Source organism: Scyliorhinus torazame, chromosome 2 (genome assembly GCF_047496885.1).
Source record: "Scyliorhinus torazame isolate Kashiwa2021f chromosome 2, sScyTor2.1, whole genome shotgun sequence".
Classification (NCBI taxonomy): domain Eukaryota; kingdom Metazoa; phylum Chordata; class Chondrichthyes; order Carcharhiniformes; family Scyliorhinidae; genus Scyliorhinus; species Scyliorhinus torazame.
Window position 1 is genome coordinate 395,590,560 of NC_092708.1, and position 11,222 is coordinate 395,601,781.

Sequence of the window (11,222 nt, forward strand, 5' to 3'; positions counted from 1 at the left end):
TCACCAGTGAATACTCACTCACCAGTGGATACTCACTCACCAGCAAATACTCACTCACCAGTGAATACTCACTCACCAGCGAATACTCACTCACCAGTGGATACTCACTCACCAGCGAATATTCACTCACCAGCGAATACTCACTCACCAGTGGATACTCACTCACCAGTGAATACTCACTCACCAGTGGATACTCACTCACCAGTGGATACTCACTCACCAGCGAATACTCACTCACCAGCCGATACTCACTCACCAGCGAATACTCACTCACCAGTGAATACTCAATCACCAGTGGATACTCACTCACCAGTGAATACTCACTCACCAGCGAATACCCACTCACCCGCGAATACTCACTCACCAGCGGATACTCACTCACCCGCGAATACTCACTCACCAGCGGATACTCACTCACCAGTGAATACTCACTCACCAGTGAATACTCACTCGCCAGCGGATACTCACTCACCAGTGAATACTCACTCACCAGCGAATACTCACTCACCAGCGGATACTAACTCACCAGCGAATACTCACTCACCAGCGAATACTCACTCACCAGTGGATACTCACTCACCAGCGAATACTCACTCACCAGCGGATACTCACTCACCATTGAATACTCACTCACCAGTGGATACTCACTCACCAGTGAATTCTCACTCACCATTGAATACTCACTCACCAGCGAATACTCACTCACCAGTGGATACTTACTCACCAGTGGATACTCACACACCAGTGAATACTGAGACACCAGTGAATACTCACTCACCAGCGAATACTCACTCACCAGCGAATACTCACTCACCAGTGGATACTCACTCACTAGTGAATACTAACTCACCAGTGGATACTCACTCACCAGCGAATACTCACTCACCAGTGGATACTCACTCACCAGTGAATACTCACTCACCCGCGAATACTCACTCACCAGTGAATACTCACTCACCAGCGAATACTCACTCACCAGCAAATACTCACTCACCAGCCAATACTCACTCACCAGCGAATACTCACTCACCAGCGGATACTCACTCACCAGCGAATACTCACTCACCAGTGAATACTCACTCACCAGTGGATACTCACTCACGAGTGAATACTCACTCACCAGTGGATACTCAGACACCAGTGAATACTCACTCACCAGCGAATACTCACTCACCAGTGGATACTCACTCACCAGCGAATACTCACTCACCAGTGGATACTCACTCACCAGTGAATACTCACTCACCAGCGAATACTCACTCACCAGCGAATACTCACTCACCAGTGGATACTCACTCACCAGCGAATACTCACTCACCAGTGAATACTCACTCACCAGTGGATACTCACTCACCAGCAAATACTCACTCACCATTGGATACTCACTCACTAGTGAATACTCACCAGTGAATACTCACTCACCAGCAAACACTGACTCACCAGTGGATACTCACTCACCAGCGAATACTCACTCACCAGCGAATACTCACTCACCAGCAAACACTCACTCACCAGTGGATACTCACTCACCAGTGGATACTCACTCACCAGCGAATACTCACTCACCAGTGAATACTCACTCACCAGCGAATACTCACTCATCAGTGGATACTCACTCACCAGCGAATACTCACTCACCAGTGAATACTCACTCACCAGTGGATACTCACTCACCAGCAAATACTCACTCACCATTGAATACTCACTCACCAGCGAATACTCACTCACCAGTGGATACTCACTCACCAGCGAATATTCACTCACCAGCGAATACTCACTCACCAGTGGATACTCACTCACCAGTGAATACTCACTCACCAGTGGATACTCACTCACCAGTGGATACTCACTCACCAGCGGATACTCACTCACCAGCGAATACTCACTCACCAGTGAATACTCAATCACCAGTGGATACTCACTCACCAGTGAATACTCACTCACCAGCCATTACCCACTCACCCGCGAATACTCACTCACCAGCGGATACTCACTCACCCGCGAATACTCACTCACCAGCGGATACTCACTCACCAGTGAATACTCACTCACCAGTGAATACTCACTCACCAGCGAATACTCACTCGCCAGTGAGTATTCACTCACCCGCGAATACTCACTCACCAGTGAATACTCACTCACCAGTGAATACTCACTCACCAGCGAATACTCACTCACCAGCGGATACTCACTCACCAGTGAATACTCACTCACCAGCGAATACTCACTCACCAGCGGATACTCACTCACCAGCGAATACTCACTCACCAGCGAATACTTACTCACCAGTGGATACTCACTCACCAGCGAATACTCACTCACCAGCGGATACTCACTCACCATTGAATACTCACTCACCAGTGGATACTCACTCACCAGTGAATTCTCACTCACCATTGAATACTCACTCACCAGCGAATACTCACTCACCAGTGGATACTTACTCACCAGCGGATACTCACTCACCAGTGAATCCTGAGACACCAGTGAATACTCACTCACCAGCGAATACTCACTCACCAGCGAATACTCACTCACCAGTGGATACTCACTCACCAGTGGATACTCACTCACCAGCAAATACTCACTCACCAGTGAATACTCACTCACCAGTGGATACTCACTCACTAGTGAATACTCACTCACCAGCGAATACTCACTCACCAGTGGATACTCACTCACCGGCAAATACTCACTCCCCAGCGAATACTCACTCACCAGTGGATACTCACTCACCAGTGAATACTCACACACCAGTGGATACTCACTCACCAGCGAATACTCACTCACCATTGGATACTCACTCACTAGTGAATACTCACCAGTGAATACTCACTCACCAGCAAACACTGACTCACCAGTGGATACTCACTCACCAGCGAATACTCACTCACCAGCGAATACTCACTCACCAGCAAACACTCACTCACCAGTGGATACTCACTCACCAGTGGATAATCACTCACCAGCGAATACTCACTCACCAGTGAATACTCACTCACCAGCGAATACTCACTCATCAGTGGATACTCACTCACCAGCGAATACTCACTCACCAGTGAATACTCACTCACCAGTGGATACTCACTCACCAGCAAATACTCACTCACCAGTGAATACTCACTCACCAGCGAATACTCACTCACCAGTGGATACTCACTCACCAGCGAATATTCACTCACCAGCGAATACTCACTCACCAGTGGATACTCACTCACCAGTGAATACTCACTCACCAGTGGATACTCACTCACCAGTGGATACTCACTCACCAGCGGATACTCACTCACCAGCGAATACTCACTCACCAGTGAATACTCAATCACCAGTGGATACTCACTCACCAGTGAATACTCACTCACCAGCCATTACCCACTCACCCGCGAATACTCACTCACCAGCGGATCTCACTCACCCGCGAATACTCACTCACCAGCGGATACTCACTCACCAGTGAATACTCACTCACCAGTGAATACTCACTCACCAGCGAATACTCACTCGCCAGTGAGTATTCACTCACCCGCGAATACTCACTCACCAGTGAATACTCACTCACCAGTGAATACTCACTCACCAGCGAATACTCACTCACCAGCGGATACTCACTCACCAGTGAATACTCACTCACCAGCGAATACTGACTCACCAGCGGATACTCACTCACCAGCGAATACTCACTCACCAGCGAATACTTACTCACCAGTGGATACTCACTCACCAGCGAATACTCACTCACCAGCGGATACTCACTCACCATTGAATACTCACTCACCAGTGGATACTCACTCACCAGTGAATTCTCACTCACCATTGAATACTCACTCACCAGCGAATACTCACTCACCAGTGGATACTTACTCACCAGCGGATACTCACTCACCAGTGAATCCTGAGACACCAGTGAATACTCACTCACCAGCGAATACTCACTCACCAGCGAATACTCACTCACCAGTGGATACTCACTCACCAGTGGATACTCACTCACCAGCAAATACTCACTCACCAGTGAATACTCACTCACCAGTGGATACTCACTCACTAGTGAATACTCACTCACCAGCGAATACTCACTCACCAGTGGATACTCACTCACCGGCAAATACTCACTCCCCAGTGAATACTCACTCACCAGTGGATACTCACTCACCAGCGAATACTCACCAGCGAATACTCACTCACCAGCGGATACTCACTCACCAGCGAATACTCATTCACCAGTGGATACTCACTCACCAGTGAATACTCACTCACCAGCGAATACTCACTCACCAGTGGATACTCACTCACCAGTGAATACTCACTCACCCGCGAATTCTCACTCACCAGCGGATACTCACTCACCAGTGAATACTCACTCACCAGCGAATACTCACTCACCAGCAAATACTCACTCAACAGCGAATACTCACTCACCAGCGGATACTCACTCACCAGCGAATACTCACTCACCAGTGAATACTCACTCACCAGTGAATACTCACTCACCAGTGGATACTCACTCACGAGTGAATACTCACTCACCAGTGGATACTCAGACACCAGTGAATACTCACTCACCAGCGAATACTCACTCACCAGTGAATACTCACTCACCCGCGAATACTCACTCACCAGCGGATACTCACTCACCAGTGAATACTCACTCACCAGCGAATACTCACTCACCAGCGGATACTCACTCACCAGCGAATACTCACTCACCAGCGAATACTTACTCACCAGTGGATACTCACTCACCAGCGAATACTCACTCACCAGCGGATACTCACTCACCATTGAATACTCACTCACCAGTGGATACTCACTCACCAGTGAATTCTCACTCACCATTGAATACTCACTCACCAGCGAATACTCACTCACCAGTGGATACTTACTCACCAGCGGATACTCACTCACCAGTGAATCCTGAGACACCAGTGAATACTCACTCACCAGCGAATACTCACTCACCAGCGAATACTCACTCACCAGTGGATACTCACTCACCAGTGGATACTCACTCACCAGCAAATACTCACTCACCAGTGAATACTCACTCACCAGTGGATACTCACTCACTAGTGAATACTCACTCACCAGCGAATACTCACTCACCAGTGGATACTCACTCACCGGCAAATACTCACTCCCCAGCGAATACTCACTCACCAGTGGATACTCACTCACCAGTGAATACTCACTCACCAGTGGATACTCACTCACCAGCGAATACTCACTCACCAGCAAACACTCACTCACCAGTGGATACTCACTCACCAGTGGATACTCACTCACCAGCGAATACTCACTCACCAGTGAATACTCACTCACCAGCGAATACTCACTCATCAGTGGATACTCACTCACCAGCGAATACTCACTCACCAGTGAATACTCACTCACCAGTGGATACTCACTCACCAGCAAATACTCACTCACCAGTGAATACTCACTCACCAGCGAATACTCACTCACCAGTGGATACTCACTCAACAGCGAATATTCACTCACCAGCGAATACTCACTCACCAGTGGATACTCACTCACCAGTGAATACTCACTCACCAGTGGATACTCACTCACCAGTGGATACTCACTCACCAGCGGATACTCACTCACCAGCGAATACTCACTCACCAGTGAATACTCAATCACCAGTGGATACTCACTCACCAGTGAATACTCACTCACCAGCCATTACCCACTCACCCGCGAATACTCACTCACCAGCGGATACTCACTCACCCGCGAATACTCACTCACCAGCGGATACTCACTCACCAGTGAATACTCACTCACCAGTGAATACTCACTCACCAGCGAATACTCACTCGCCAGTGAGTATTCACTCACCCGCGAATACTCACTCACCAGTGAATACTCACTCACCAGTGAATACTCACTCACCAGCGAATACTCACTCACCAGCGGATACTCACTCACCAGTGAATACTCACTCACCAGCGAATACTCACTCACCAGCGGATACTCACTCACCAGCGAATACTCACTCACCAGCGAATACTTACTCACCAGTGGATACTCACTCACCAGCGAATACTCACTCACCAGCGGATACTCACTCACCATTGAATACTCACTCACCAGTGGATACTCACTCACCAGTGAATTCTCACTCACCATTGAATACTCACTCACCAGCGAATACTCACTCACCAGTGGATACTTACTCACCAGCGGATACTCACTCACCAGTGAATCCTGAGACACCAGTGAATACTCACTCACCAGCGAATACTCACTCACCAGCGAATACTCACTCACCAGTGGATACTCACTCACCAGTGGATACTCACTCACCAGCAAATACTCACTCACCAGTGAATACTCACTCACCAGTGGATACTCACTCACCAGTGGATACTCACTCACCAGCGAATACTCACTCACCAGTGGATACTCACTCACCGGCAAATACTCACTCCCCAGCGAATACTCACTCACCAGTGGATACTCACTCACCAGTGAATACTCACTCACCAGTGGATACTCACTCACCAGCGAATACTCACCAGCGAATACTCACTCACCAGCGAATACTCACTCACCAGCGGATACTCACTCACCAGCGAATACTCATTCACCAGTGGATACTCACTCACCAGTGAATACTCACTCACCAGCGAATACTCACTCACCAGTGGATACTCACTCACCAGTGAATACTCACTCACCCGCGAATACTCACTCACCAGCGGATACTCACTCACCAGTGAATACTCACTCACCAGCGAATACTCACTCACCAGCAAATACTCACTCAACAGCGAATACTCACTCACCAGCGGATACTCACTCACCAGCGAATACTCACTCACCAGTGAATACTCACTCACCAGTGAATACTCACTCACCAGTGGATACTCACTCACGAGTGAATACTCACTCACCAGTGGATACTCAGACACCAGTGAATACTCACTCACCAGCGAATACTCACTCACCAGTGAATACTCACTCACCCGCGAATACTCACTCACCAGCGGATACTCACTCACCAGTGAATACTCACTCACCAGCGAATACTCACTCACCAGCGGATACTCACTCACCAGCGAATACTCACTCACCAGCGAATACTTACTCACCAGTGGATACTCACTCACCAGCGAATACTCACTCACCAGCGGATACTCACTCACCATTGAATACTCACTCACCAGTGGATACTCACTCACCAGTGAATTCTCACTCACCATTGAATACTCACTCACCAGCGAATACTCACTCACCAGTGGATACTTACTCACCAGCGGATACTCACTCACCAGTGAATCCTGAGACACCAGTGAATACTCACTCACCAGCGAATACTCACTCACCAGCGAATACTCACTCACCAGTGGATACTCACTCACCAGTGGATACTCACTCACCAGCAAATACTCACTCACCAGTGAATACTCACTCACCAGTGGATACTCACTCACTAGTGAATACTCACTCACCAGCGAATACTCACTCACCAGTGGATACTCACTCACCGGCAAATACTCACTCCCCAGCGAATACTCACTCACCAGTGGATACTCACTCACCAGTGAATACTCACTCACCAGTGGATACTCACTCACCAGCGAATACTCACTCACCATTGGATACTCACTCACTAGTGAATACTCACCAGTGAATACTCACTCACCAGCAAACACTGACTCACCAGTGGATACTCACTCACCAGCGAATACTCACTCACCAGCGAATACTCACTCACCAGCAAACACTCACTCACCAGTGGATACTCACTCACCAGTGGATACTCACTCACCAGCGAATACTCACTCACCAGTGAATACTCACTCACCAGCGAATACTCACTCATCAGTGGATACTCACTCACCAGCGAATACTCACTCACCAGTGAATACTCACTCACCAGTGGATACTCACTCACCAGCAAATACTCACTCACCAGTGAATACTCACTCACCAGCGAATACTCACTCACCAGTGGATACTCACTCACCAGCGAATATTCACTCACCAGCGAATACTCACTCACCAGTGGATACTCACTCACCAGTGAATACTCACACACCAGTGGATACTCACTCACCAGTGGATACTCACTCACCAGCGGATACTCACTCACCAGCGAATACTCACTCACCAGTGAATACTCAATCACCAGTGGATACTCACTCACCAGTGAATACTCACTCACCAGCCATTACCCACTCACCCGCGAATACTCACTCACCAGCGGATACTCACTCACCCGCGAATACTCACTCACCAGCGGATACTCACTCACCAGTGAATACTCACTCACCAGTGAATACTCACTCACCAGCGAATACTCACTCGCCAGTGAGTATTCACTCACCCGCGAATACTCACTCACCAGTGAATACTCACTCACCAGTGAATACTCACTCACCAGCGAATACTCACTCACCAGCGGATACTCACTCACCAGTGAATACTCACTCACCAGCGAATACTCACTCACCAGCGGATACTCACTCACCAGCGAATACTCACTCACCAGCGAATACTTACTCACCAGTGGATACTCACTCACCAGCGAATACTCACTCACCAGCGGATACTCACTCACCATTGAATACTCACTCACCAGTGGATACTCACTCACCAGTGAATTCTCACTCACCATTGAATACTCACTCACCAGCGAATACTCACTCACCAGTGGATACTTACTCACCAGCGGATACTCACTCACCAGTGAATCCTGAGACACCAGTGAATACTCACTCACCAGCGAATACTCACTCACCAGCGAATACTCACTCACCAGTGGATACTCACTCACCAGTGGATACTCACTCACCAGCAAATACTCACTCACCAGTGAATACTCACTCACCAGTGGATACTCACTCACTAGTGAATACTCACTCACCAGCGAATACTCACTCACCAGTGGATACTCACTCACCGGCAAATACTCACTCCCCAGCGAATACTCACTCACCAGTGGATACTCACTCACCAGTGAATACTCACTCACCAGTGGATACTCACTCACCAGCGAATACTCACCAGCGAATACTCACTCACCAGCGGATACTCACTCACCAGCGAATACTCATTCACCAGTGGATACTCACTCACCAGTGAATACTCACTCACCAGCGAATACTCACTCACCAGTGGATACTCACTCACCAGTGAATACTCACTCACCCGCGAATACTCACTCACCAGCGGATACTCACTCACCAGTGAATACTCACTCACCAGCGAATACTCACTCACCAGCAAATACTCACTCAACAGCGAATACTCACTCACCAGCGGATACTCACTCACCAGCGATACTCACTCACCAGTGAATACTCACTCACCAGTGAATACTCACTCACCAGTGGATACTCACTCACGAGTGAATACTCACTCACCAGTGGATACTCAGACACCAGTGAATACTCACTCACCAGCGAATACTCACTCACCAGTGAATACTCACTCACCCGCGAATACTCACTCACCAGCGGATACTCACTCACCAGTGAATACTCACTCACCAGCGAATACTCACTCACCAGCAAATACTCACTCAACAGCGAATACTCACTCACCAGCGGATACTCACTCACCAGCGAATACTCACTCACCAGTGAATAATCACTCACCAGTGAATACTCACTCACCAGTGGATACTCACTCACGAGTGAATACTCACTCACCAGCGAATACTCAGACACCAGTGAATACTCACTCACCAGCGAATACTCACTCACCAGTGGATACTCACTCACCAGTGAATACTCACTCACCAGCGAATACTCACTCACCAGTGAATACTCACTCACCAGTGGATACTCACTCACCAGCGAATATTCACTCACCAGCGAATACTCACTCACCAGTGGATACTCACTCACCAGTGGATACTCACTCACCAGTGGATACTCACTCACCAGCGAATGCTCACTCACCAGTGGATACTCGCTCACCAGCGAATACTCACTCACCAGTGGATACTCACTCACCAGCGAATACTCACTCACCAGTGAATACTCACTCACCAGTGGATACTCACTCACCAGTTAATACTCACTCACCAGCGAATACTCACTCACCAGCGAATACTCACTCACCAGTGGATACTCACTCACCAGTGGATACTCACTCACCAGTGGATACTCACTCACCAGCGAATACTCACTCACCGGAGGATACTCTCTCACCAGTGAATACTCACTCACCAGTGGATACTCACTCATCAGTGAATTCTCACTCACCATTGAATACTCACTCACCAGCGAATACTGAGACACCAGTGAATACTCACTCACCATTGAATACTCACTCACCAGCGAATACTCACTCACCAGTGGATGCGCACTCACCAGTGGATACTCACTCATCAGCAAATACTCACTCACCAGTGAATACTCACTCACCAGTGAATACTCACTCACCAGTGGATACTCACTCACTAGTGAATACTCACTCACCAGTGGATACTCACTCACTAGCGAATACTCACTCACCAGTGGATACTCACTCACCAGTGAATACTCACTCACCCGCGAATACTCACTCACCAGTGAATACTCACTCACCAGCGAATACTCACTCACCAGCAAATACTCACTCACCAGCCAATACTCACTCACCAGCGAATACTCACTCACCAGCGGATACTCACTCACCAGCGAATACTCACTCACCAGTGAATACTCACTCACCAGTGGATACTCACTCACGAGTGAATACTCACTCACCAGTGGATACTCAGACACCAGTGAATACTCACTCACCAGCGAATACTCACTCACCAGTGGATACTCACTCACCAGCGAATACTCACTCACCAGTGGATACTCACTCACCAGTGAATACTCACTCACCAGCGAATACTCACTCACCAGCGAATACTCACTCACCAGTGGATACTCACTCACCAGCGAATACTCACTCACCAGTGAATACTCACTCACCAGTGGATACTCACTCACCAGCGAATACTCACTCACCATTGGATACTCACTCACTAGTGAATAGTCACCAGTGAATACTCACTCACCAGCAAACACTGACTCACCAGTGGATACTCACTCACCAGCGAATACTCACTCACCAGCGAATACTCACTCACCAGCAAACACTCACTCACCAGTGGATACTCACTCACCAGTGGATACACACTCACCAGTGAATACTCACTCACCAGTGAATACTCACTCACCAGCGAATACTCACTCATCAGTGGATACTCACTCACCAGCCAATACTCACTC